Source organism: Lichenostomus cassidix, chromosome 2 (genome assembly GCF_008360975.1).
Source record: "Lichenostomus cassidix isolate B80296 chromosome 2, HeHo_3.0, whole genome shotgun sequence".
Taxonomy (NCBI): Eukaryota; Metazoa; Chordata; class Aves; order Passeriformes; family Meliphagidae; genus Lichenostomus; species Lichenostomus cassidix.
The window spans coordinates 64,916,476-64,940,630 of record NC_139482.1 but is presented as its reverse complement, the minus strand read 5'-3'; the positions used below and the strand labels follow the sequence as shown (position 1 = coordinate 64,940,630).

The following is a 24,155-nucleotide window of genomic DNA, read 5'->3' as shown; positions in this document are numbered from 1 at the left end:
GGGCCGGGAAGGGAATACCCACTGAAGCACATCAGCCAGCTATCACCTTGTGACAATTGATAGGGGAACACGAGACAGATATCCTGCTCTGAAAGGTTACTCAAACAAAAATCCCCTTGTTCCCATATCCCCATTGACACAATCTGAGAAAAGAGACACAGCAGAGTGTCTCCCTCACAGCTGAGAGAGTCTTTTCAGGCAGGATCTGTGAGCTCTGTGTTTGGGAAACATTGAGCTGTCTTTTTTCTTTTTTCTCTCTTCACAAAGGCCTAACTATCTCCTGGATAATATTGTGCAGCATCTGCATCACTTCTTGCTGTGATACTTAGCCAGGAGATTTGGATTAAAATTAATTTAATTATAGTGCCACTGCACTTTATGAGTGAAGGAGTCATAATTAGCTTCATGTTCTGCCACCTCTATAATGCTGCCCAGGTTCAGTGGATATGCAGTGGATGGAATTTCTTTGGTGCAGAATAGTTTTGTATACACACTCAGACTGGTGGAATTTGCTTGCTTGGACAAATCTGTTGAAAAAGATGAAACGCTGCTGTTTCCTGAGAAGAATGTTAACAGAAGTTCAGCACTGACGTGGGCAGGATTCTGTGTCTGTCTGCACAGAAAGGCTCCCTCTCCTACCTCACTAGGAGATAATAAGAAAAATATTTCATTCTCATCCAAAGAAGGGAATATTTTGCATTTTAGCAAACCGAAACGAAGTCTGGTCTGTTTTTCTTTGACCAGTCATGGAAATCCTTTTAAGCAAGTGTTCTATTCCATTTAACAGTATGAGAAGTCTGTCCTGGCAGACAGAGGAAAGGGTAGCTGTCATTGTAGTGATGAGATTTAAATGCAAGGGTTAAATTGTGAGTCAAAATTTTGACTTAGAATTACCTTCTTGAATTTGACTGTCCTTTGCCATTTTACCTAGGATGCCTTTTAACCACAAGGTTAGTTCACTTGCCTTGCTTTAGAATTCTGCATTTCCTTTAATATATACAAACTAATCTTCCAGGCATCCCACCTCCTTTCTCAATAAGGCACAAAAGCTGTTCACATTCTTGAGAAGGGCATTTTATGCAGTGTTTCATCAGCAATTGCTCATTTAACTTTGTAAGTCAACCATCAAGGCCCTGTTTAATGACCCCCCTTCAGATAAGGGGAATAAATGCAGCTCCTTCTCTGTTTTGCTTCAAATGCCAGCCAAAAAGAAACATACTGGTGTCCTCCCACCCAAAAGGTTTTGAAAGTGAATCCAGCCTTTGTTAGCTTGAGAAATCATGGAAGGCAGTTGGAATTTAGATATTCTGGCACTGGCTGTCACTACGCCACCCTCCTGACCCAGTGAATAAAACCTGAAAAGTTTGATTCAGTTAAAAAAAAAAAGGGGGAGGATAATAAATACCCCTACAATTTTCATTTGTTGTGAGAAGCAGGCAGTCACCTTCTCAGGGGAGAATGGATGTGGGAAAGGGAAACAGTGGAATGTCTATTAAAACAGCATGAGGGACAGACACATCTTACTCTGGAGAAAAGATAGAGAATGTAAAATTGAAAATAAGTAAATTTTCCTCTGTTCCAGCACTGGAAATCAGTGCCACAGAAATGATTCTCATCAATGGCAAGTTGGACATGAGTCAGCAGTGCCCTGGCAGCCAGGAGTGTCCTGGGGGGCATCAGGCACAGCATCACAGCTGGGCAAGGGAGGGGATTGTCCTGCTCTGCTCTGCACTGGGGCAGCCTCACCTCAAGTGCTGGGGGCAGCTTTGGGTGCCACAATATGAGAGAGACTTTAGGCTCTTAGAGGTCATCCAAAGGAGGGCCACAAGGAGGGTGAAGGGCCTTGAGGGGAAGCCGTGTGAGGAGCAGCTGAGGTCTCTTGGTCTGTTCAGCCTGGAGAAGAGGAGACTGAGGGGAGACCTCATTGCAGTTACAACTTCCTCATGAGGGGAAGAGGAGGGGCAGGCACTGATCTGTTCCCTGTGATGACCAGTGACAGGACCCGAGGGAATGGTGTGAAACTGTGTCAGAAGAGGTTTAGGTTGGATATTAGAAAAATGTTCCTCCCTCAGAGGGTGGTTGGACACTGGCACAGCTCCCCAGGGAAGTGGTAACAGCACCAAGCCTGACAGAGTTCAAGAAGTGTTTGGACAGTGCCCTTAAGCGCAAGGTGTGACTCTTGGGGTATGCTATGCAGGGCCAGGAGTTGAACTTAATGATCTAAATCAGAATATTCTGTAATTCTGTGAAAAGCTTTTCCAGGTCTGTGCATCACAGCAGCTCCCCATGGAGAGGGATGGTGAGCCATGTGAGTCAGGGGGACTTCATGTTCTCAGCAGTGTTGGGATGAATTTTTGGAAGACAGCACGAATTGTAGCTGAGCTGCTATGCACCCTTTGCAGAGCTGAGGCAAAGTAGGAGCTCTGGGAACCTTTGTATGTGCACTGGTGCAGATGACATTGGTGAGAGGAGAGATGGGAGAAACCCGTGGCTTCAAGGTGAGTGCAGGGCTGGGGCAGACTGGTCTCCAGGGCCTGCCTGCCCAGGAACCAATGGCATTGGGAGGGGAAGAAGAATGTGAGGTATGCAGGGAAGACTGGAGAGGGAAAAGAACGTCAGCATGGAGCACACACTAGCCTTTTCCTTCCAGAGATACTGTCAAAGGCTTATTCATTTCACAAACAAACAAACCAGTCTAACAGTCGTGCTCACAGACTACACTCCCTTATTTTCCCCTGCAGCACTGAATGTTTTTAATACATGGGTTAAAAAATACAGGCTTGCTTCCAGACGTGTGGCGTGCATGCCATTCAACTAACTGATGCCAAAAGAGCTTTTCTTGTTTCTCCTAAGAAAAACTGAGAAATAGCGCAACTACGGAGACGGCAAAGGGCTTCTGTTCTCTCTGGTTCACAATCGTGAATAAAATATGATAAATGTAATATAGGGAGGTTGCTCAAGAGGAAATGTATGTTTAGATATCGCAGCTCATTTAAGATGAAAGGGCTCCAGCATTGGAACCGGAATTGCCTCAGACAAGAAACTTGGGCACATACCTTAGGCATGTTAAGGTTTTCATGCACTTGCAAGAAGTCATAGTGCTGGCATCCAAAAGCTCAGATCTTTACATGAACTTTCTATTTGAATTTTCACCACTTTGGGCAAGTCCCTGGAGCTGGGATTTTATTCACCTGGAACATGTTACATTATTATGGTTTGGGGTTGGGTTGTGGGGTTTTTTTGTTTGTTTTTTGGGGGGTTGGGTTGTAGAGGTTTTGGGGGGGGTTTGGTGGAGGTCATCTAGCACATCACAGCACCATGAGCCCAATTTGGGAACACCCAAGGCTCTTTTGAATGCATGCATCCAGCACGCTGGGTTTGTGGGAACAAAATCCTGACTCAAAGAGCACATAGCCCACCTGAAAAGGAGTTTCTAAATGAAAGCAGGAGTGTGAATGTAGACAGTTAAGTAGGAAACAATGGTCAGAAAGAAATAGGGTCACTTTCCTGTGACACCCCAGAAAGGTAAGACTAGGATCAGCACGTCTTTTCTCAGGAGATGCAACCTCTCTCACCTCCTCACATGCACATGCAGAATATTATGCAGCAACCCTCATCCCCAGAAGCTTTCTCTTGAATAAGGTAGCAAACACCTCTGCTCTTTCCAGTCTATGGTGCCCTGCTCCTGTCTACTTTTCCTGCCTGCCTCTACTTCCCCTCCTCCTGCCTTCCCAGTCCTGTAGTTGTCAGGGTGGAGAGCCCCAAATCTAAGTACACATGCTAGCATTTTGAACTTGCGTGGAAGGAGGTTGCACAGACACATGAAGCTACAAAAGTGGTGTATAAAGGGGGTGTGTGTATTGAACTCCTTGCATGTATATTAGATTTAAAATACTGCATAGAAATCCTTGAAATCCCACCAATCCTCTGTACAGAGCATTTGTGTGTCTTAACCACATTTTGGGAGACAGGACCAAAGCAAACCTTGTCTAAATACTTTCTCTTTCCCCTGATTTGCAAAAGGCACACTACTTGAACTTGGCAAAACATCAAAAATTACCCAAAAATACAATCTCTCCTGACCATAATTTGTCCATCAGTTTTACACATCATTCAAGGAATTGTCCTGTGACTGAACTAGCCAACTGTGTCCATTTTGCTTGCAAAGCTTGTTATATGTGTTCTCTCTGATTTTAGGAACCTTTTGTTGCATATCTCCCACACTTCTTTTAGCAAAAATTATTTGCTGCTGTTATATTTTATATCTTCATGTTTTCCCTCTCCCCACCTCTCACCAGCAACTCTTTCAAACCAAAAGCATTTCTTTCTGGTAAGGCCATCAGCTCAGTAGCTGTTCACTAGCCAGCAGGCAGTTTTTTTCCAGTAGGATGAGAAGCAAAAATAAAACTTCAATAAAATGCAAGCTGGGATTAAAAAAAAACCAACAAAACAGTACAAAGGGGAAAGTTCTGTTTTGCCTGTACTGCCAAACTTCCCATGAAGTCTCATCTTGGAGATGTTTTGAAGCTTGAGGAATTTCAAGGAAAATTTCTTCTTTTGGAGGTGTTTGGAAAGAGGATATAGGATAGAAGAGCAATCATCTTTTCTCTCTTTTGCTTCAGACAGATCTGTGGAGATCAGTTGACGTCTATAACAACAGAAAACAGCGTATGAAAAGTCTCACACTGTCTGACTTATTTTTCTCTTCTTTGGGTGTTGGTGTTTAAGTTTCATTTCATACTCAGTGTAAATTTGCATCTCCACAAAACTGCCAAAAATGGTTTTCTTTGCTGCCATCTAAATCTGTTTATGGTCTACTCTCCCAAAATCATTCTTTAAAGGAAAATGACTGACTTTCAAACCCCTCCTCCTCTTCTGTTATTTTTAACAAGCATTTCAGTGTGGTGTCATTTAGAGAAAAGATCATTGCATTGCTGAGTGTTGCAGGACTCTCAGGAAACAATGCTATAAGAGAAGGAATGTGGGAACTCTGCTCCCTCTCTTTTCCACTGCTGTCTTTTGCAAACTCTGAATGCTTCCAGCAACAGGGTAGCCAAAGACAGGGTGAAAAGGACAGAGCATGTTCCCATTGGCAAAGCTTTTCTCAGCTTCACTGGAAGGAGGATTTGGCCCACTCTGTGCAGCATCCCAAGCCTTGGACTAAGGACTTAATTGGCTCCTTGCAGTAGACTGCCTCTGCTGAAGGAGACAGCACTTGCAGATAACTCAGCCCTCACGAGTATCCACCGCAGTTCTGCTTGCTTCAGTCTGCATACTTGCATGGAGTCTTGGGGTCATATGAAAGGAAGGCTCCACACAACTCTTTGTTTGCCTCTCCTTCAACACTCCTGTTCTTATCTTTGCCCTTTCCCTCACATCCCAGTTGACTCATGTTTGCTTCTCAAGTCTGATGAGGGCTTGAGTCATAAGAAGTGACATGAAGATTTGACACCTCACATCCTCAGAGTTCAGCCCTGTCTGGGAGCTGTAAAGATCTGTCTCCATGTGTCCTTATAGCTTTTGAGGAGGGGCTTAGCTCTTTTGTTGTGTCATAACGTTGTGGAATATGTTTGTCTGGAAGCCATGAGTCAGGCCACTGGAGAGACTCTCCTTTATCTTCAGAGTTCTGAGACAGTGTGTTGGCTCTGGCTCTCTGGACAGTAATGTGCAATGTAAAACTGCAAAAAAACTGGACAGTGTGCAATGTAAAAGTAGCTAGGCCATGCTTTCCCAAGTCAGTCACTGAAGCACCACAGTGAGCACAGCTGCTGTGGAATGGCTCCACAGTGGCTATTTCCATTGAAAGACCACGACAGGCTGAGTGTTTGCCCGAAAAGAAGACCACGGAGGACGTATGTATGCAATCCCCTGTCCTCAGAACATAAGCAGTGGTCTGACACGACTCTTTGGTGGTGTAAATGTTGGCTCGGAAACATGAAAGTCAAAGGTGTGCTGGGAGAGCAGTTTTCAGGGATATATATATGTAGATAGTGCCAAAAGGTTTAGACTAAAGCTGGTGGCACAGTCTCCTTATATTCTTCTTACAATTTCATTTTCCTTATTTCTCATAGATGGATATTCTGGAGCAGAGAACAAAAGTGGGATAGCATAAGAAATGCAAGGTCTCAAATGCTGACTCCTGACCTAAGCACATGGGTGAGGGATAAGTCTGTTGGACCAAGCTGCTTTTATAGGAGCTGTAACCACTCTGGGGAGTAATGGAGGGAGACATTTCCTTCCATTTGTGGGAAAAGGGAAGGAGGGCAAAAAAAAGAAGATGAATCGAGAAATAGACTATTTTTAATCAAAATAAGAAGAATGAAATAGTCAGGGGCATCAGGGATACAAAGCACTCCACATCTTATGTGGATCAGTACATATTATGGCCTTTTCTGTCTTTTGAGGAATCTGTTCCACTTCTTACTTTGATATTTAAAACATTCTATACTTGATAAATAACAAAAAAGATGGTCCTTAAAGACTGAACCACATTCTGGTAGCAGCCAAGATAACTTTATGAAGACAGACAAACTTGTGTTAAATTAAAAAAAATATATATATCATGCTAGAAAGTTATGTAAGATTCTATTTTAAAATCATCTGTTCCTAATTTACTAAATTTACTGCCTCAGAGCTAATGCCAAACTGCTACATTTGATTTATAGAAATACTTTAGCACATTTTTCCATCAGGCTATTGTAGAGTATATTTACTGCCGTTTTATTATAGTTAAAAATGCAGACTTTTTAAGGGAAAGGAACATTTTTGAAGAGCCTATTGATAGTTTCTCACAGGATGCCAGGAGACATGCAGATAGTAAACAATGCTGTGTGCTTAGGAACATTCCACTCGATTTTCAACTCTTTCACCATCTTTTTTTTCTTTGTAATTGAACAAAGTGATCCATCTGGTAAATGGATGTTTGAAAATGTCCAGTTTGTGCCAAACCACTTTTCTTAAGCACAGACTACATTTTTTTTCAGGCAAATATTTAAACAGCAGCCGTACTGTGATGCATTGCTAGCCATTAAAAAAACATACACAAAACCCAGACAGTGGGCAGGGGGGAGTCAGGGTGGAAGAAAGCTTAACAAATATTCCATTAAAAATCTATCTAAAAATATTGTGCTAAACAACCCTCCTTCTTCCCCTTTCTCTCCCTAACAAGGGTTTCCAAATGGGAAATGACTGCTAGGGAGTAGAACCTGCAGTAGAACCTGATCAACAAAGCAACTGAGCACATGCTTAATCTTACACACATACTCAAGTGCTTCCTTATCAATTTGTGTGTCTGTGCTTCACAGGACTGTGTCCTTGGTAAGCCTCTGTCTGCTTGTGCAACAAAACTGTGTTCCAGAAGAGTTAGCTTTTCAGTATTTTTGAGAAATCATTGTGCTTTTTTTCCCTCCTGCATCCAACTCCCATGGAACTTATCTACAAAGTTTGATCCATATGCAGTGAGTCTTCAAATATATGAATACTGGATAGAGTTCTGGTTCAGGTCCTTCCCTGTTTTTTATTCATCTCTGTGTACTGATCATCTGAACCCAGATGTGCCAAAATGACATAAGCAGAGGCATTTTTTCTAGTATTTCCAGCTTGAGCAGAAGCAGCTGGTTCAAGACATCTCCTTTTTTCATGCAATAAACTCAGACTTAGTCAGTTCTAATGCAGCAGTCATACCAATAGCTCTTCTTAAAAATCCCCATACAGTCACCCAGACCCAGCACTGCCTGCTTTCATTTTGATACCTCTGTTTCCTCATCCATCTCTACAAGTGCTCTCTGTTCAGTCTGAGATTCAAATTCAGGATCTCCTGAAGTCAAACAATCAACTAACCATCTTCAAGCCCTGTTTGGAGTCCATAAACTCCCTCCCATTTTAAAGCTCAAATCTCTGAGTAATTTTGCAACTGAAAGGATTGATGTTTTTTGCCTTGATGCAGCAAGACACTGGGCTCTTAATGTCTGGTCCAAAAAAAGTATCAAGGCTTTTCAAGTGTCTGGTTTCAGTAACAGTACTTCCAGATGAGCTGGGTTTGCACAGCTGAAGAGGCTGTTACTCCAGTAAAGGAGTGAGAGGATGTAATCCTCGTCCTATCAAAGCTGGCTCAAGTGTGGCTGTGATGCTCCTGTATCATCAGTTTAGTCTCAAGGTAGAGAACACTTAATCAGTTATTGCACTTTTATGGTGCCAAAACAAAACTGATGTCTATTTTGCATCCAGTTAATGCCTTGCCACTCTGTAACATCCCAAGATTTTGGAGTGTTTCAATTTTGTGAAACAGGTTACTAAGCTGTTGCAGGGTTTGTGGTTGTTGCTGTGTTTGTTTGTGTGGTTGGTAGAGAAGGGCAGTCAGAAAAGGGGCACAGTGCTTGTTGCCCAACATGAAAGGCTCCTGGCTGAGAGAATTTCCCAACAGTGACTCAATACAAACCCACTGATTCTTCCCAAATCTGTGATACAGATGCAGGAGAGCCTCTCGTGAAGAAATGGACTGACATGAAAGGGAAGGGGGTAAAAAGGTCCCAGCTAGGAAAAGAAATTATTCAGCACTAGTTTTTGCAGGCTGGCATTTGTGTTTGCAGGTCAAAGTCAGTTCTTCTGTGTTCTGCTCTGGAAAGGAGGTAACAGCGCAAGACAAGCAAAGCGCTAAAGTCTAAATTTAATTTGACACACCATGAAAATGAGACAATTGTGTGCTGGCTGGTTGAGGTCCAGAGATGTCACCTCACATTACTATCATTTGTTGAGTGGTTGCCAACATTTGTCCATTTTCACAGCCCTGTTCAATATAGAAGATTTCTGGGGCTCCTCAGCAGACTGAGGAAGAGTGGAGTTCTGGTTTTTGGGAGCTAATCCCCTTAAACCACTTCCTCTTCCCACTAGAGTGAGGTTTTCTTAATGCCTTTTTGTGTGTTTTGTTTTGTTTTAATGACCAGTGCTCTTGGGGCTGTTTCCAGGTCTCCCTGAAAGGTCAGGTCTGCTTTTTTCTTTGCTTGCTATTCATATGGTGAGTAGCAAGTGCTCCTCCTGCCCCTTTCCCTCAGGCTTTGAGGCTGCTCTGTTTGCTGACTTCAGTTCTCCTCTTTGAGGATGACAGTAGATGTTTCATTATTTCACTCTAGAAAAATTAAATAGTTCCTTATAAACCCGTGATTTTGTCCCACTTTTTGCTAGTTATCAGCACCCAAATATCTGGGCAAGTAAAAAGTCTGTCTGCATGTTTCAACATTTTCTTTGCATGGTGATACAATGAAAGACATCTGATGCAAAGGGGAGCTTTGCCACCTGCATCTCTGGACATCTTTTAGCTCAGCTTAAGCGTTTGTTGTTTTCTCTTGCAGGGCTTGTTCTGCCTTTCAGAACATGAAAACAAACATGCATGTGACATGTTTATATCATTGTGGTTCTAGATTTCAAATGTATTTTGTGTAAGCAGGTGCCCCCAGATAATCTAAAATATATCCGGCATGCCAAATTTAAGGACATATGTGATATAATTGCTTAATTAAACTAGGCCATACATCCTAAAGATGGTGTCTGTCTTGGATTAGTTCAAGATCTTGGTGGTGTTGAGAACCCACAAGCTACACTGAAGCAGCTCAGTTTTATGAGTCATTACTGTCATTACCAGTCCTGTCGATAAAACTCATATTGAAGTGGCTGACAGTTGCATTCATATGTGTAGGGTAATAATTCTGACTTATTACATATAGATGGGGCTTCTGCACGTGGAATCTATGGACAGGTCTGTCTCGGGGTACCCCAGCTGACATACAGCTGCAGCTCCAGGAAGACAGCAATATCCAATAGGTCCAATTGCATTATACTCACCCTTGCATGGATAGTTGAGAATTGGGGGCCTGAGCCTTTCAAATCCAACCCCTCAATTGTTTACTGGGATCACAGCCAAGATATCTGAAGGTCCTGGCTCAGCAAAACTGAGCTGGAGTTTTAGACCTGCATCTCCCTCTCTTCAAATCATTTCTTCTGGCAGGAACCAGACATGCAGAGGAGAAAACACATAAAATAATAATCACCACATCTTCAAAATATGTTTTGAGCTGTTTCCAGGTAAAATTTTAGTCCAGGAATTCTGGGAGCAGGAAAGATTTCGTAGTGAGAGTAGCAGCGGTAGAAAAATCAGGGCCAGTTTCTGGTCCCTAAGGTTCAGCCAAGTGAAAATTCATCCATTGTGAAGTTGTCACAGCCTGCTTGCTTAGGTGACCATGACCTCTGCCACTTTGATCCTGCAAATACAAAGTGGCCTCTTCCCTCCTCCAGCATGGAACAGAAAATGATTCATTTCAGTCAAGCATCTCAGTGCACAAAGTAGCCAGTAAGTTTTTCCCAGAACTTCTGAAAAGCCTGTTCATTTGATAGAATGCACACAGAAGGCAAAGATACTGTAGAGGGAAATTACTCTTTTCAGGTTTCTGTTTCTACTAATTTGTGCCATATGTAAAAGACCCTTAAATCCATCACTGATTCACTAACTTATGCATCAATATCTTGCTCTGTGCATCAGTAGTCTACTTTGCTAGCTGCCATGACAAAATGTGTCTTTCCGGTTTTTTAGAGGGAAATCACACCTCACACTGGGAGTTTCTAGGTCATATACTCGCATTTAGAAAGGATGTGGTTTTCAGGTTGTGTAGCTTGCAATACAGAGCTGCAAGAGCAAAATGGACTCAGAAAGTTTGCTGTGTAGTGCCAGCTGTGACAAGTGCTTCACCATTATTCTTCATAAAGAGGTGAAACCCACTGTTTTAGTCCTCTGAGCTGCAACTGGCCTGCTGGGAAGGCTAGACTCGGTTAAGCTTGCATGCTGGGTACAGTTGGACAATAGGACAGGAGAACAAATGGAAAGATGCAGCATGAAGATGCTTGCCCAAATGCTCAGTACTACTGGCCCTGACTTTCTACTTTGACCTCTGCTTAAATTGAGGGTACCACTGCAATAAATCTTGACTTTTTCATCCTCCTAGGTGGATACCTAAGTAGAATTTGCATCCTGGCTTGACTCCATACCAAAGCCTTCCTATACAAGGAATCCTTATATGCCTCTTTTTTGGTTGCCAAGCATCTGCTATGTCCTTGTGAGTGCTCAAGACTGAGCCCTTTGGCTTTGGAGTCTGCAAAGGGCCTCACTGTGCTTATGGGAGCTACTTTCTCCAACCAGTTCTTATTCAGTTACAAGAGGCTTAGCATGGAAAAAATGTAGGTGGCAACATCTACTCCTTAAAACAAATGATAAGGAAAAGCAAATGCAGAGGGTCTCCTGAAGCTTCTTCTAAAAGTGTTAGTTTCTAGGAACACAGGGCTAGTTCAGCGGCATTAGCTGTGCTACTGAAGAAGCTTTATTCATTTACTCAGCCCAATCCTGCTGAGTGTCACAGCACAGAAAAGAAGACTATCTTTCTTTTTTGCTGTCTGGCAGTCATCATTCACCGTCAGTGCAGTTATATCTTCAGGGAGGAATACACGCTTTGCTGGGAGCTCAGCAGTCCGTGGGTGTCTATACAAGATCAAAGGTTCTCTGTCCTCCTTTGTGATAGATTTGCTATTAAACTGAGAAGAAAAAGGGTTTGCCACGTTAATTACATTCCTCCACTCACTGGCAAACAGTGAAGGCCTTTTGTGCTAGGTGCTGAGGACAGCCCTGGTGTGCCCAGGAGATGTGCATGGCTGTGCAACTCAAACTTCCACCCTCATCCTGTGGGCATTTGCCACGCTCCCTTGCCTTTGGCCAGAGGGCCAGGGCCTGCTAATGCTCCCTGACAGATCTGTAGAGGCACCACACTTGACAGAACTGGAACTGCTGAACATACTCAATGCAGAGTTATTTACTGCTAGCACTGGAACCAAGTCTCCATGTTTCTTTTTCTTTAGAGGACACAGGAAAAAAAAACTTTATAGTCTAAAATCCCTCAGAATCATGGTTTCAAACTGCTACTAAAGAAGAGTTTGAAGGCAATATTTGTCCGCTAGTTAGTAAACTGGTCTTTAAGGATGAATTCTTGAGATTATTGCATAATTTGTGGTCTCTAACCTCATAATGAAAGAAAAGCAACCCTTCTCTAAAACCACCACCTAGCTACAAATAATGATTTCATTTCAAGGAAAGGCTGATACAAAAATAACAATACCAATTCTATGTATTACATTTTAATAATCTTCCAGACCATCTCATTTATGCTGGAGTGGCTTCTCTTTATCTCGAAAGAAAATACGTAGAGCATAATCATCATACATAGGTTGGGTTCCTTTTCCCATAAATATGTTTTGAGTGTGAAACACAGACTTCACAACCATTTACTTTTGGTCTTGATTTCATCTGGGATTTCAATGAGTTGCACAATGATGTCAAAATGGCTTCTGACCTAAGCTGCTCATCCTTTGCCTGGTATGGCAGGAGACCTTGCAGGGTGACTTAAGAGATAGTAGTTGCTGGTGGATCTCATACAGAAGATGCTACTGCAAAATTTCAGCCCATACTGAAAAAAACCCCAAGCTGAGTCACATGGAAGTGTGGGGACTGCAAAAGCTAAGGGCCATCTCAGGGCATATTTGCATTAACCCAAAGGAACGAGATACATATTCACCATCTCCTTTCTGGTTTTTTTTTTTTGTTTGTTTGCTTTTTGGTTTGTTTTTTTTTTTTAAACATACCCTCAGTTTACTGAATCATTCATAACATTCAAGGTTTCCAAAATCTTGCATTAGTTGAATTTTCATAGTGCATCTTCCAAATATAGCCATGTCAACATGCAATATTTATGTCTAATTTAATATTACAGCCCTGTTCTGCAACTGTGAAGCTTCTTCCTGGAACAGTGAAAGATCTTCAAGGGGGCTCACATTCATGGGTGGATCTCGTGGTAATTGAGCCAGGCCCTCAATTTAACAGCAAGGTTTTTGATGTGCTAATGTGTGAGCATGTCTCTTCCCTGTAATAGAATTTTCTAAGTTCAAAGGATATCAGACACAGGCAAAAATGGCCCTGACCTTTCCACCAAACCAGCAGAATTGTTCTGTATTTGCACTGTAGTATGTGGCTCTAATAATCTGAACCCTGCCTGATTCTATGTACATTTAGCTGAGTTTTGTTCTGCTAATAATGTAATTTATTTCACATGGACCTAAGTTTGCCAGACGAAATGGATGCTCTTCCCTTTAAATAGCACTCTCAGAATTTGCCCCCAGGCCATTCTTTTCTCTGAATATTTTCTGAACACTTACATTTCAAACTGTTCCTACCAGCCTGGCATACAAATACCTCAGTGGTGATGATTGCAGCAGCTCTTGCAGAAGTTACACCAAAGTTCATAGGCCAGATAATTAAAACTATCTCTAGGGGAAGATTCTACTGTGTTTGTGAAGTGTCAGGACTGATTTCAATACGCTACTCATCGACCAAATTGATTTCAGTCAGGATAACCAAATATTGGATTCTGTACCTTCTAAAAAGAATAACTGCTTTCACTAATTTAATTCCTAGTTGATAATGGACATTAAAATTTTTGCATGTGTGCAAATTTTATCTACGTGTAAACATACTCATTTTACAGTTTAACCAGTTTACAGCTAATATGGTAAAACATAAACATTTCTCCTGTTTTGTAAATACCATAAATGTTCCTTAACACAGTCAGTAAGTACTGACTGCATGCTTCATTCAAAGCACTGGTATTGGGTAACATCATTCATCTTAAGTTGGCTGTCTTCTTTCATAAGTACAACTGGAAAGTAAATATTCTGGCTGAGAAAGCATAACCAGCTCTGACCCAAGCACCTGGGCTTATTAATGGAGTATGTAATTTTGCAGAAAGCATCTCAAAGAAAAAGAAATGTGAAATCAATTTGACACATTTTTTCCTATTTTATGCCATATTACATCAATTATTAAAAGGATGAGTTGAAGGATTGGAGGTTCCAACTTAAAAGGTGTCTTCCTGAGTAAGGAAAAGGAATGGCTAAAGTTTTCTTGGTTTTTTATTTTTTATTTTAAACAACAGCCCCTGGAACTCAATTTATCTGAAACATAAAGAAAGCCCCACTTGGTGTCAAGTGCAGACAGAAGGAGTATAAAAATTTCAGATTTGTCCCTTGGCTTAGCACAAGTCGTCCTAGACACAGTGATTTGACCAAATCGACACACATCTTTACTAACAAGGGACCTGGCCTTTCAAAATGGCCATGGGAAGTGACCTCTACTTTCACAGTTTTCATGACTGACTATCCACTCGTTTGCACTGGATTAAGGTCCAGTGTCTTTCTACTAGATTGCTAGAGGTACCAGACCTCTAGTGCATGCTGTTTCTCACCTTTGAATTGCCTGTTCTTAGAGAATCAAAAAAACCTTCCCTTCTAGTTTCATATAGATCTTTGACTTCTGTAGTCATTGCTAGTCCTCTGCAAAAGGACAAAAATCAGACCAGTCAGAAACACAGATGGTTCTGGTTGGAACATCTCTCTATTTCTTGAGGAGATGGGCTCCTGGGTGGCTACTGAGAAAAAATTGTCCCCCTTGTCCCCTTACCCTCTTTCTGAAAGCTTAATCTAAGAATCTTTCCATCATTCTTAAAAAACAAAAGTAAATGGACATGCAGTAGTTTAACCTGGTCTCCTTCTGGGTGACAGAACAAAGGAAGATCTGGAAATGTTAATATCATCACCATTTTCCCTCTGCAGTTTTTCTTTAAAATGGAAGACATGTTTGCTGAAATTCATTGTTCCCTACTTTCATCACCTTCTTCAAAATGGGATTGAGAATTGCAATTCTCCTAGAAAAGGATTAATATTAAAGAATTTGGGAATTTCCTCTTGTCTCTGCAGGTGTTTTTAGAATGGGAAGCTTTCATTACTCCTGGAATATGAACCAGTGATATCGCACTGCTGCATAGTTTTGTGAGTATATCTATATACAATATATATAGTTCTTCTATACAGATTTATAAATGGCTGCTGGTTTAGGACTGTTCATTCTTCTTTATCTTAAGATATTTTTTCTATAACTAAATTAACTTTATAGAAATTATTTTCTAGTTCACTGCTGAAGGAAACTTTTAAGAAAATAGCGAAAAATATTTCCTTTTTTTCTTCTGTTCCATGCTGTATCTATGAATACTCTATTACCCACTAACGTTTTCCTCTTGTATTGAAAATGTAGGTGGATGAGAGCCTAGCTAGGGACTGTAGTGTATCAGATTTTTGGTATATGAAATCAAATGAACATTGTAACCTGAGAGTAGTGACAAGATGGCAAATAAATTCTGTGTATTCAAAATAATCTGTATATTGCAGGTAATGATAGTGAGGCAGATTGAAAAAAACCTGCATGCTTTTCTACATGGAATTGTTGAAGTTTTGGTGGGAGAGATTTTAAAACAAAGCCAAATGGCATTTCTTTCAATGTAATTATTTAGTTTCTGGGAAAAGAAACAACATGCTTGTATTGGGGGGTATGGGGTATTTAATGGCATATTTCTACCTGATTTATCTCCTTTTTCTCTCAGGTGCAAAAGGAGGGTGAAACATTTGGGTTTCTAGTCTGAGGAAGTACCCTGTTTCCAGTTGTGAATATAGTACAGATGTCGTGTGAAAGTGTTTTATTTCCTTTACCTCCTAAGATTATAAAAATATTTTTCTGCATTTTTAAACTACAGCGAATAAACCTTCTGTAATAACTGGGGGGGTGTCTTTTTTTTTTTTTTTTTTCTTTTTTAACATGGAAAGAAATATGAGCTCTTGATCTACTTCTCCCTCTTCCAAGGAGCACTTGGACTGCTAGCACCTCTCATTCCTTTAGGCCAATATTCTTATGAGTGTCCATTACTGTAAACACCTTCCAATAGGAGACTGAAGACTTCATGCTTATTGCTCATCATAGTTTTGCTTACCGCTGAAGTAGTTTATTAATTCACATGAACAAAACAGGATTAAGGCTGTGTCTGACTACCCAGCAGAGCAGTTCTTGCTCTCTCAGGTAGTGCTGAAAAGGACTTATGCTGGCTGTGAATAAGACCTTGTCTAAAATCCAGGCTGCCATAAAGGAGGTAGCTAGAAGTTTTGCAGGACACCAAAGTATCTGGAACTCATCCAGTGAAATGCAGTGAAGTATTTTTAAATACATATGAGTCTCCCAAATCTTTGGAAATCTGAGCAGCTTGCTTTGAGCATGTTCATAAATTAAATATCTCCCAGACCTGCAAACCACAGCAGTTGCCAGAGTTTAATCCCAAATACCAAAAATGCAGAAAGAAGCTGTCTCATAAAGTGTGCAGGAATACTTATAGGTGCAGATAGATCATCTCCTTTTGCAAAGTCCCTGACAAATCCCCAGCATTTTCAATATGCAAAATCAACTTGCAGCTGCATATCTGCTACAAAGGGGATTTCTGCACTGCAAAGAGATGGTTTTCTTGGTGGTGTTGCTTTATCTACATCAAGGGCTTCTTAGACAGTTTGGAATTCCATCTCACTGGGCTACGCTCTGGGTGAGCTATCAGCCTTGGCTCCCTGGAAGTCAAGAGTTGGAAGTTTCTTAAGTTCAAATAAATGGTCATCCATACATATAGTGGAGTTTCTAAGAAATATGTATGTGTGCATCCCTTAAGCTGTCATTTCCTGAGGAAACCAGGCACATGCACACCCCAGCCCCACAGGTGCACACACATACAGATAGGCATTTTGTAGGTCGATTTAGGAATCAGTTTGACAAGTTTAACAAACTGTACTGATCCCCTGAGTGCTGTTTTGTCCTATGGCACATTTACACAGACTGCACTGGTAACTGGCTTTCAGAACTGAGCACAAGGCAATGTGTGGTTGCTGTAATGCTTTCAACACACCTATTATTGCAAATCTACCTCTCTACATGTTAACCAGGCTTGTGGGTTTGGGAGCTCTTGTGCATAACTTCTATTCATGCCACTGAAAATCTTTCCTCTTTTTCCGTAACTGAGTTCTGACCATTAAAATCAAAACCCAGTGGAAAAGGTGAGCTTTTAACAACCATCCATTATATAAAATGTACTCTTGTTTTTTCCTATTCCCTCCCTAGATAACCACAGTGATTCTTTAGGTATTTTTTGGCTGTCAATTAACACATGTTCATCATATAGTTTGTGTTTTCATTTATGTATTTTGCAAGTTGGCTTATTGATTGTTTTTCTGTAATTTATTCTATGTAAGGAAATGAAAGTCAGACTTTTCCACTGGTTTCTCAAGAACAAGATCATTCTTCTGTTGCTGCTGGTGTACATGACTGCTTGTCCTGCTCTGAGGTAGGACCAAGTTAGACTGTTGAACTAATGTTTAGTTCTTCGGATCCTTTCTGCAAGTGAGATGTGCAATTCCTCAAGCATTCAGCAGGATAACATTATGAAATCATATATTATTTTTTTACCAGCCAGCAGATGAAATGACAGCTCTCCCTGTGCTCTGGAATGTCATTGTGGTGGCCTCTTTTACAAGTTTTGTCAGCTTAAGAAAAACAAATACCCTACTCATTTGCCTGAGGTCACAAAATAACAACGAGGCATTTAGTGTTGTTAAATGGAACCATAATTATTATCAATTACCGAGTATGCAAACGTATTTTGTTTACTCAGTGGATTTAGACCTATTTTCATTCCAGTCTAATTAGAAAGCTACATGGTAATCTCCAGCCTCAGGCTTTTCCTACCCATCCTTGAGTGACTGGTTAACTCATCCTTTCAAAATAAACAAAGAGCTGCCACATCCACAGCAAAGCTCCAAAAGGAGGTTCCATATACAGTGACACAACATTAAGACATGACTTTTTTAGCAATTCCCTTTTATTTTGCTTTGAAAAATTGTCTACTAATTACTAGCTTCATTGGGGTAGATTTAACTGAAATTTCATTTCAGTATTTCTACATCAAGTCAATATTTTCTTTCAGACATGCTGGGGGAGGAAGAAAATAAATTTGAAGCAAAGATTAGTTAGCTGACTGTATGACAAAAAAGATGAATTCTGTGAGTATAAAGTACTGAAGCAGGAATCTGAATGAGGTTATGGGCTCTCCTTTCTTGTATGCCTTCCAGAGCATGTTAGATAAACACGTGTTGGGGTTAGCCCATGGATATTAGACCCTGCCTGTGGGCAGAAAATGATATTAGATGATCTCAGCAGGTCTCTTTCAGCCCTAGTTTTTTAAGATTAATTTTGAATTAGACAGGAGGCTGAGCTGTGTGAGTCAGTGAACTTAATTCACTACTGCTAGAAGCCAGGGTGCCCACCACCATGCACCTCAAAAGGGAAGAACAGAGCCTCTGTTTGAGAACTGTGTTGCTGTAGGAGGAGGGGGACAGGGAGATGGGAGGTCACCAGCAGTCCCTCCCCAGGGTGGAGGCTGTGAGCAGTGCCATTCACGGTGGGTCACTGCCCTGGCCTCTGAGACTGGTGGAGTATTAGAGGAAGAGTTGCAAGGGAGTCTGCCCACTCTTCCCTAGGGAAAACAAAGAACTGGAAGAAGAGGGCTTCTAAAATTTGGATCTCTTTCTCCCTCCTTGGACTTGGTGGGTGTCCCTGCTGTAATTGAATGTTGAAAGGCAGCTTGATGCCCAGCTTACAGGTAAGCATCCAACTTGCTGGATTACTGATGTACCCTCTTGCTCCCTGTGTTATCTCTGTCCCAGTTTAGGTGAGGGAGCAGAGTGGAATAAGTTCCTCTAGTGAGACAGTGGGAGGACCACTCCCAGATAACATGTAAGACAGTAGATAAGGTGGCCTCCTGGGAGTTTGAAAAACCATTGTCAAACACCAGTTTTTTTCACATCAGGTGAAGAAAGACTTGAGCTCTTGCTTCTGCTGTCCCAGAAATTGAATTTAGCCATTGGCCCCCTTTATAAAAGAGTGGCGTAGATCTCATAGCCTCCACTTGGGCATGTGTTTTGGGGGGGTTGTTGTCTACAACACAGTGTTTAACATTTATTAGGGACAAAGCAGTTTGGAGAAGAATGAAAGAGAAAACAAGGTTCGATGTCTGCATGCAGAGGTTCTGTGGGTTGGAACCACAGGCTTTGTACAGAATGTGGCAATTAGGTATCCAAACCACCCACACAAATGTCATCCCATTAAACTGTGGTGTGTTTATGTTTATAATTATGCTTGTATTTATATTTTAGATGGAAACACAAACAAACCTCTTTAACAAAAAATATCTCATTACACAAACAGCATTTCTGTCAGGAACAAAGGACCCCATACAGTAGAGATAGTCACACACCAGGTGTGCAGCCAGGAAATGTTCAATACCACAGTAATGATGCTTCCATGAGATTTTGGGTAGTTTAGAGCAGAAGTTTCAGCTTTCAAGGGTAGGGCAAGTGCACATATGTATCCTCATATTCACTGTTGTGTGTGTGACAGCATGTGTTTAGTTGCTCCCATGTTTCATGGGAGAAGCCAGAGTGTCTCCTGTCTTTTTACAAGGTTAGGTAGCCAGACTGGCAAACAGCTGGACTCTGTCCCTCTCTATCATGTTAATATTTCCATTCAGGGATATACAGCGGCTTTAGGACCTCAGGAAGAAATGTTTGTGCAAATTACCAAGCAATTCAATGGTATGTGCATTCCAAGGGCTCATAACTCAGGCAGAAAGAAAAAAAAAATCAACAAATTGCTCAAAGGACCTTGTTTAGGGTAGCAATTTCCTTGCCATATTTTAGCTCTCTGTCTCCAGCTATTCAGGCTGTCTAAAATAAATCACTGGGTTCTTTTCTTCTTTTTTTTCCTGAACAATGGGGTAAGTGTGATCATTTTTTTTGTGCTAACTCTTCATGGGCTTTTTCATTAATTCTCCTTTTCCGTAAATCCAAACAAAACCTGTGATTGTTTCTGTTGATAGCTCAAATCTAAGACCCAAACATGCAAAAACATTCAACAGGCTTAAAGTAGTATTTTAACCAAGAGAAGTCAAAATAGCTCAGCTGGTTTACCCACCACTGGAATGTAACACAAGCTGTGTAGACAAACCAGGCCTCACATGCTAGAAAACATCAATAACAAGTAAAATCCATTCCCCCTTTAGAAGTTACAGTTTTCATCCTATGCTGGAAAGACGTTAAGTACAGACTCCTGTTAGGTGGCCTCATCCCAGACAGTGGTGAGTCCATAGAAAATCATAACCAGTTGTGGGTTGTTGGTTTTGGTTTTTTTTCCAAAGCTGTATATATTTCCCTTTGAAGTGCTATTGGTGAGCAGCATGTTTTATTATGCATGGTGTTAACAGCAGTTCAAAATTTTGACTCATTTTTCATATTAAATAAGAAATGGTGTCCATGAGAGCTTCTAGCCAGCTTTTTAGCTACAAGCTGCAACTCTTTTTATCTCAAATGAGTTAAAGGCACTGCTTGAGAGCAAGAGACCAAAAGGATGTTTCTAAGCTAAAAGGCAGACAGAATAAGCTTGGCTTGTCACCAGGTTGCACTGAATTTGACAAATGAAATTTCATTAGAAGTGCAGGGATGGTTGTGAAATTGCCAGTAAATAACTGTCTCCCCAGAGTCTCACACTTTTTCCAGAGTCTGTTTTCTCTGTGGACTCCATTCTGCCAGGGACAATATTTTAAAAGCAAAAACCAGAGCTAAGCATCAAAAGTTAGTAGATAATAAAGGTCAAATGTATTTCTTCCAGGAGCTACTGGAATTTATGCCATTGTGTTATCTTTTCTTCTTCCCTTGTGCTTTCACTCACAATTGTTACCACTAATAGGTCCAAGCCAAAGCCATGAATCTAGACAAACTCGGGAATGATTCCAGAGCTAAATTGTGAAGCTGACCATTTTCTCTCCAATGACCCAAAGCAAACCCAATCTCCAAGCCTGTCACCCTGTGCTCCGCAATGCTTGGAGCTCTTTCAGACCTGGATCTGAACTTCATGGCTTATGACCTTCTCTAGTCATCATTCTTCAGTAATCCAAAATATAAATTAAATGCACATCCTCATTCATCCCACCAAACCACATTTGTGCATGAAGCTACTTTTGCCTGCTCAGGGCATTACAAAACCATGAAGTATCTCTCTTGGCTGTTATCAAGGAAAGAAAAAGGGTTCTCTGTCTTGTTTCTTGCAGCTTCTGTAAGGAAGGTTTTCTGGCTCGGAGATGTAAGACACTTCAATTTCCAAATGGGAGGCCCTCTCATGAGATGAGGGTGTGTTTTCTGCAAGGATTAGCTGTTGAATTAGCTTCTGTATCATCCTTCACTGCTCCTCAGCCAGAACTTTGGCTGGGGTGGCCCTGACAATGCAGCTTCTTTTACTCTGAAGCCAAGGCAAGAGGTCCAGTGATAGTCCAAAGTGTGGGAATGCAACTTTCCTGACAGCACAGATGCTGTCACTTGTGATTGACTGAGACTGGCTTGAGGCAGCACCTGAGCTCTTTCCACAGGAGACTCTGCACTCAGTGACACATTCTGTATCTCTTCTTACAAATAGCACTCTGAAGGAGCTTGAAACACATCTGCCTGCATCTGCCACTCTTTGTTGTTAGATGCAATTTTGATAATGCTACAGATATTCTGTAAGTGAACTATTTCCTTCCCTGAATGCAAAGAAAGAGCTAGCTTTTCCTGGTAGGGGATGAAAACCAGGTGTATGGACCACCTGTTCCTGAAGTGCACAGCAGTGTCCTCAATGGGCGAGAGATAGAAAAGGTTGTGCCCTCTACTCATTTTCTAGTTTTCTTTTTAAAAACTCAACACTGTTCTTGGCACAATTAATACCTGTCAGAATAGCAGAGCTGGCATTTCAGCTCCTTAATTTGGCTGCCAGTTTAATTTTCTGGGAAACAAGTCCTGTGCATCACCTGCTTCAGCTGATAAAATCAGCAGAACTTTATTACCTTCTTTCTTGAGACCATGTCACTGATTTAATGGAAGTCATTACCCTGGCAGTTTATGGGAAGAGGATTTAAAGTATTGAGATAATAGAATGCTAGTCTTTACTTTTTCAAGTTACCTAAAGCTATAAATGCTTGCAAAATTAATATGAAGAGTATTTCCAGTGTAGATGAAGCTGGAGGACTTAATTTCTTGGTAAAACTGTTTTCTAGAACCTTAATTAGAACTTAAAAAAAATCACTGATAACCCAAATGTCTTGCCACTGCTTTTAGTAGAATAATCCTATGTGACTTTCCACAAATCCCTTTTAATTAGCCTCTTTCCCAGGGTGTGCAATGCCAGCAGATGATTAATGCATTAATCTTACTGTATTTGCAGCTGATTCTTCATACTTTCTGTACAGATGAAGTATTATTTTGAGGCCCCATGAATTTTTAGCTCTCAATCATCCACTGTAAAATCTATTCTCACCCTTAGTCTAGTCAAATTTTGAGGAGGATAGGGGGGGTGATCTAAAATAAAATGTTGCAGATGATATTGCACAAAACACCACATGCAATTGCACACAACATACACAGTGCTGCCAGCAGTCCTGCTGCTTAAGAACAAAAACTCTCTCATGAAGTCTGAATTTGCAAGTTGATTGTAGTGCCATTGAACAAGCTAACAAATGCCATACCACTGTATGAGGTCACACAAGAGGCAGTGCAAACACATCCATTAATGATACCAAACTGTGTAGATTGTGACATGTGATGGACTTTTTAGTCTAGAGAAATAAGAATTTATTTATGGTGCTTAATATTGAGAAATAATACAGAATTGGTCATATGAGAAAAAAGTTCTCATTGTCACTCTTGATATTCACCATTGTACTGGATAGGAAATAGTCAGGTGAAAGAAAACTCGGGGGTACTTAGCCAACTAGATTTGCTAGAAATCATGCTCTGTGTAATTTGTACCTGCTGCAAATTTAGTCCAAGTTTGGGTCATCAGTTAGATGTTGGTACAAAGTGTAACATAACTTTTGGGAGGGTCAGCAGTATACTGAGCTTTGTGTTTAAAACATTACAATCTATGCTGTGTGTTTTCTACATCAGCTGCTGTAGATGGCATTATGGAAAGAATTTTGCAACTGGTCTCAGTAACTCTCTGAAAACATTTTCCCTGAAACTTTCTGTTTGGAGGGGGAAAGGTGAAAAACTAGGTAAGTACACTTTTTCCATCTCTGGGCTTCATCAAAGTATGGTTTCATGGATGGTCATGTGAAGTGAGGATGGCAAGGTTCAGGGTGGGCCATTTCTCTTCTGTGCTCACGTGGTCCATGGGGAGCCTGGAAGGACAATCTATCAATCTCTTTGTTTGAGTTTATCCATCCCAGTGAGAATCTCAGTGCCAGCAGGTATTTGATGGCTTTATGGCCAGTATGGGTTAGAAGCCAGTGGAAGGGCTATGAATTTTCAGACCTGAGGCATGAACTGACATGTAGCCAATGGAGGTTAGGGACAAAGTTCTCCTTTGGGGATGCTGCTAGGTTATTTGTATTTTAGCAAGGCAGCTGGTTTTGCACCAAAAGATTAGAAGGACAGTCAGTTGTTTCAAATATGGGGGTTCCTGTGTACTCCAGCTGTCAGGCTTGATAGGGAAGCTCCATCAGATGGTGAAACCACACAGTGAAAGAGATCTGCCAGTAACTTCTTACAATTTTTCTATAGATACTGTATAGCTAAATGCTGAGAATCAGGTCTTACAAGACCCTACCAGTGCTGTTATTTGCTGAAGTCCTGGTAAATGGAGGGTGCTTTGCAAGATGGGAACCTGGGGCACCTGTCCTCTGAGTAGCAAAGGGGAAAAGTCACAGAAGAGGGAAATCTGAGGCCAAAAAATCTGAGACAGGCTCCAGAGAAGATTTTCAATGGTGGTGCTTTGCACTGTTTCCCACTACACTCTGGGAGCCACTAAAGATTTCTGAAGCTATTTGCTTCATAGAACACCCACTGCTTGTTTTAATTAGCTTGGTCTCATTTTTAATAGGCACCAGCTGAAACTTCTGAATGGGATCATATCTGCATTTCAGTGTTAATGTGGAAAGATGGGCCTCACAGAGTTCAAGCTTGCATCCTGGTTATTGCAGGTGTAGTTTCACAAATCTGATCTGGTACAGCACAGGGGGAAAAACAAGGCCCAGCCAAATTAAACTGGGTGTTTTGGAGCTATCTGTCATGTTTCACTTGAAAGGCTTTATATATATTAAAGCCATTTAGGTTCCTTTTTTGCTCAT

General features: G+C 41.2%; 1 protein-coding gene and 1 long non-coding RNA gene across 2 annotated transcripts in view; one reads left to right on the top strand and one right to left on the bottom strand.

The window, feature by feature from the left end:
* NEDD9 (neural precursor cell expressed, developmentally down-regulated 9) overlaps positions 1-24,155 on the bottom strand; it is a 103,371-nt gene that overhangs the window by 41,906 nt on the left and 37,310 nt on the right. The window lies entirely within an intron of this gene.
* LOC146441522 (uncharacterized) lies at positions 5,401-23,082 on the top strand. Its single transcript, XR_014849948.1, has 5 exons — positions 5,401-5,665; positions 5,698-5,852; positions 14,842-14,913; positions 17,200-17,291; positions 22,975-23,082. It is a non-coding gene; the product is annotated as an uncharacterized LOC146441522 (long non-coding RNA).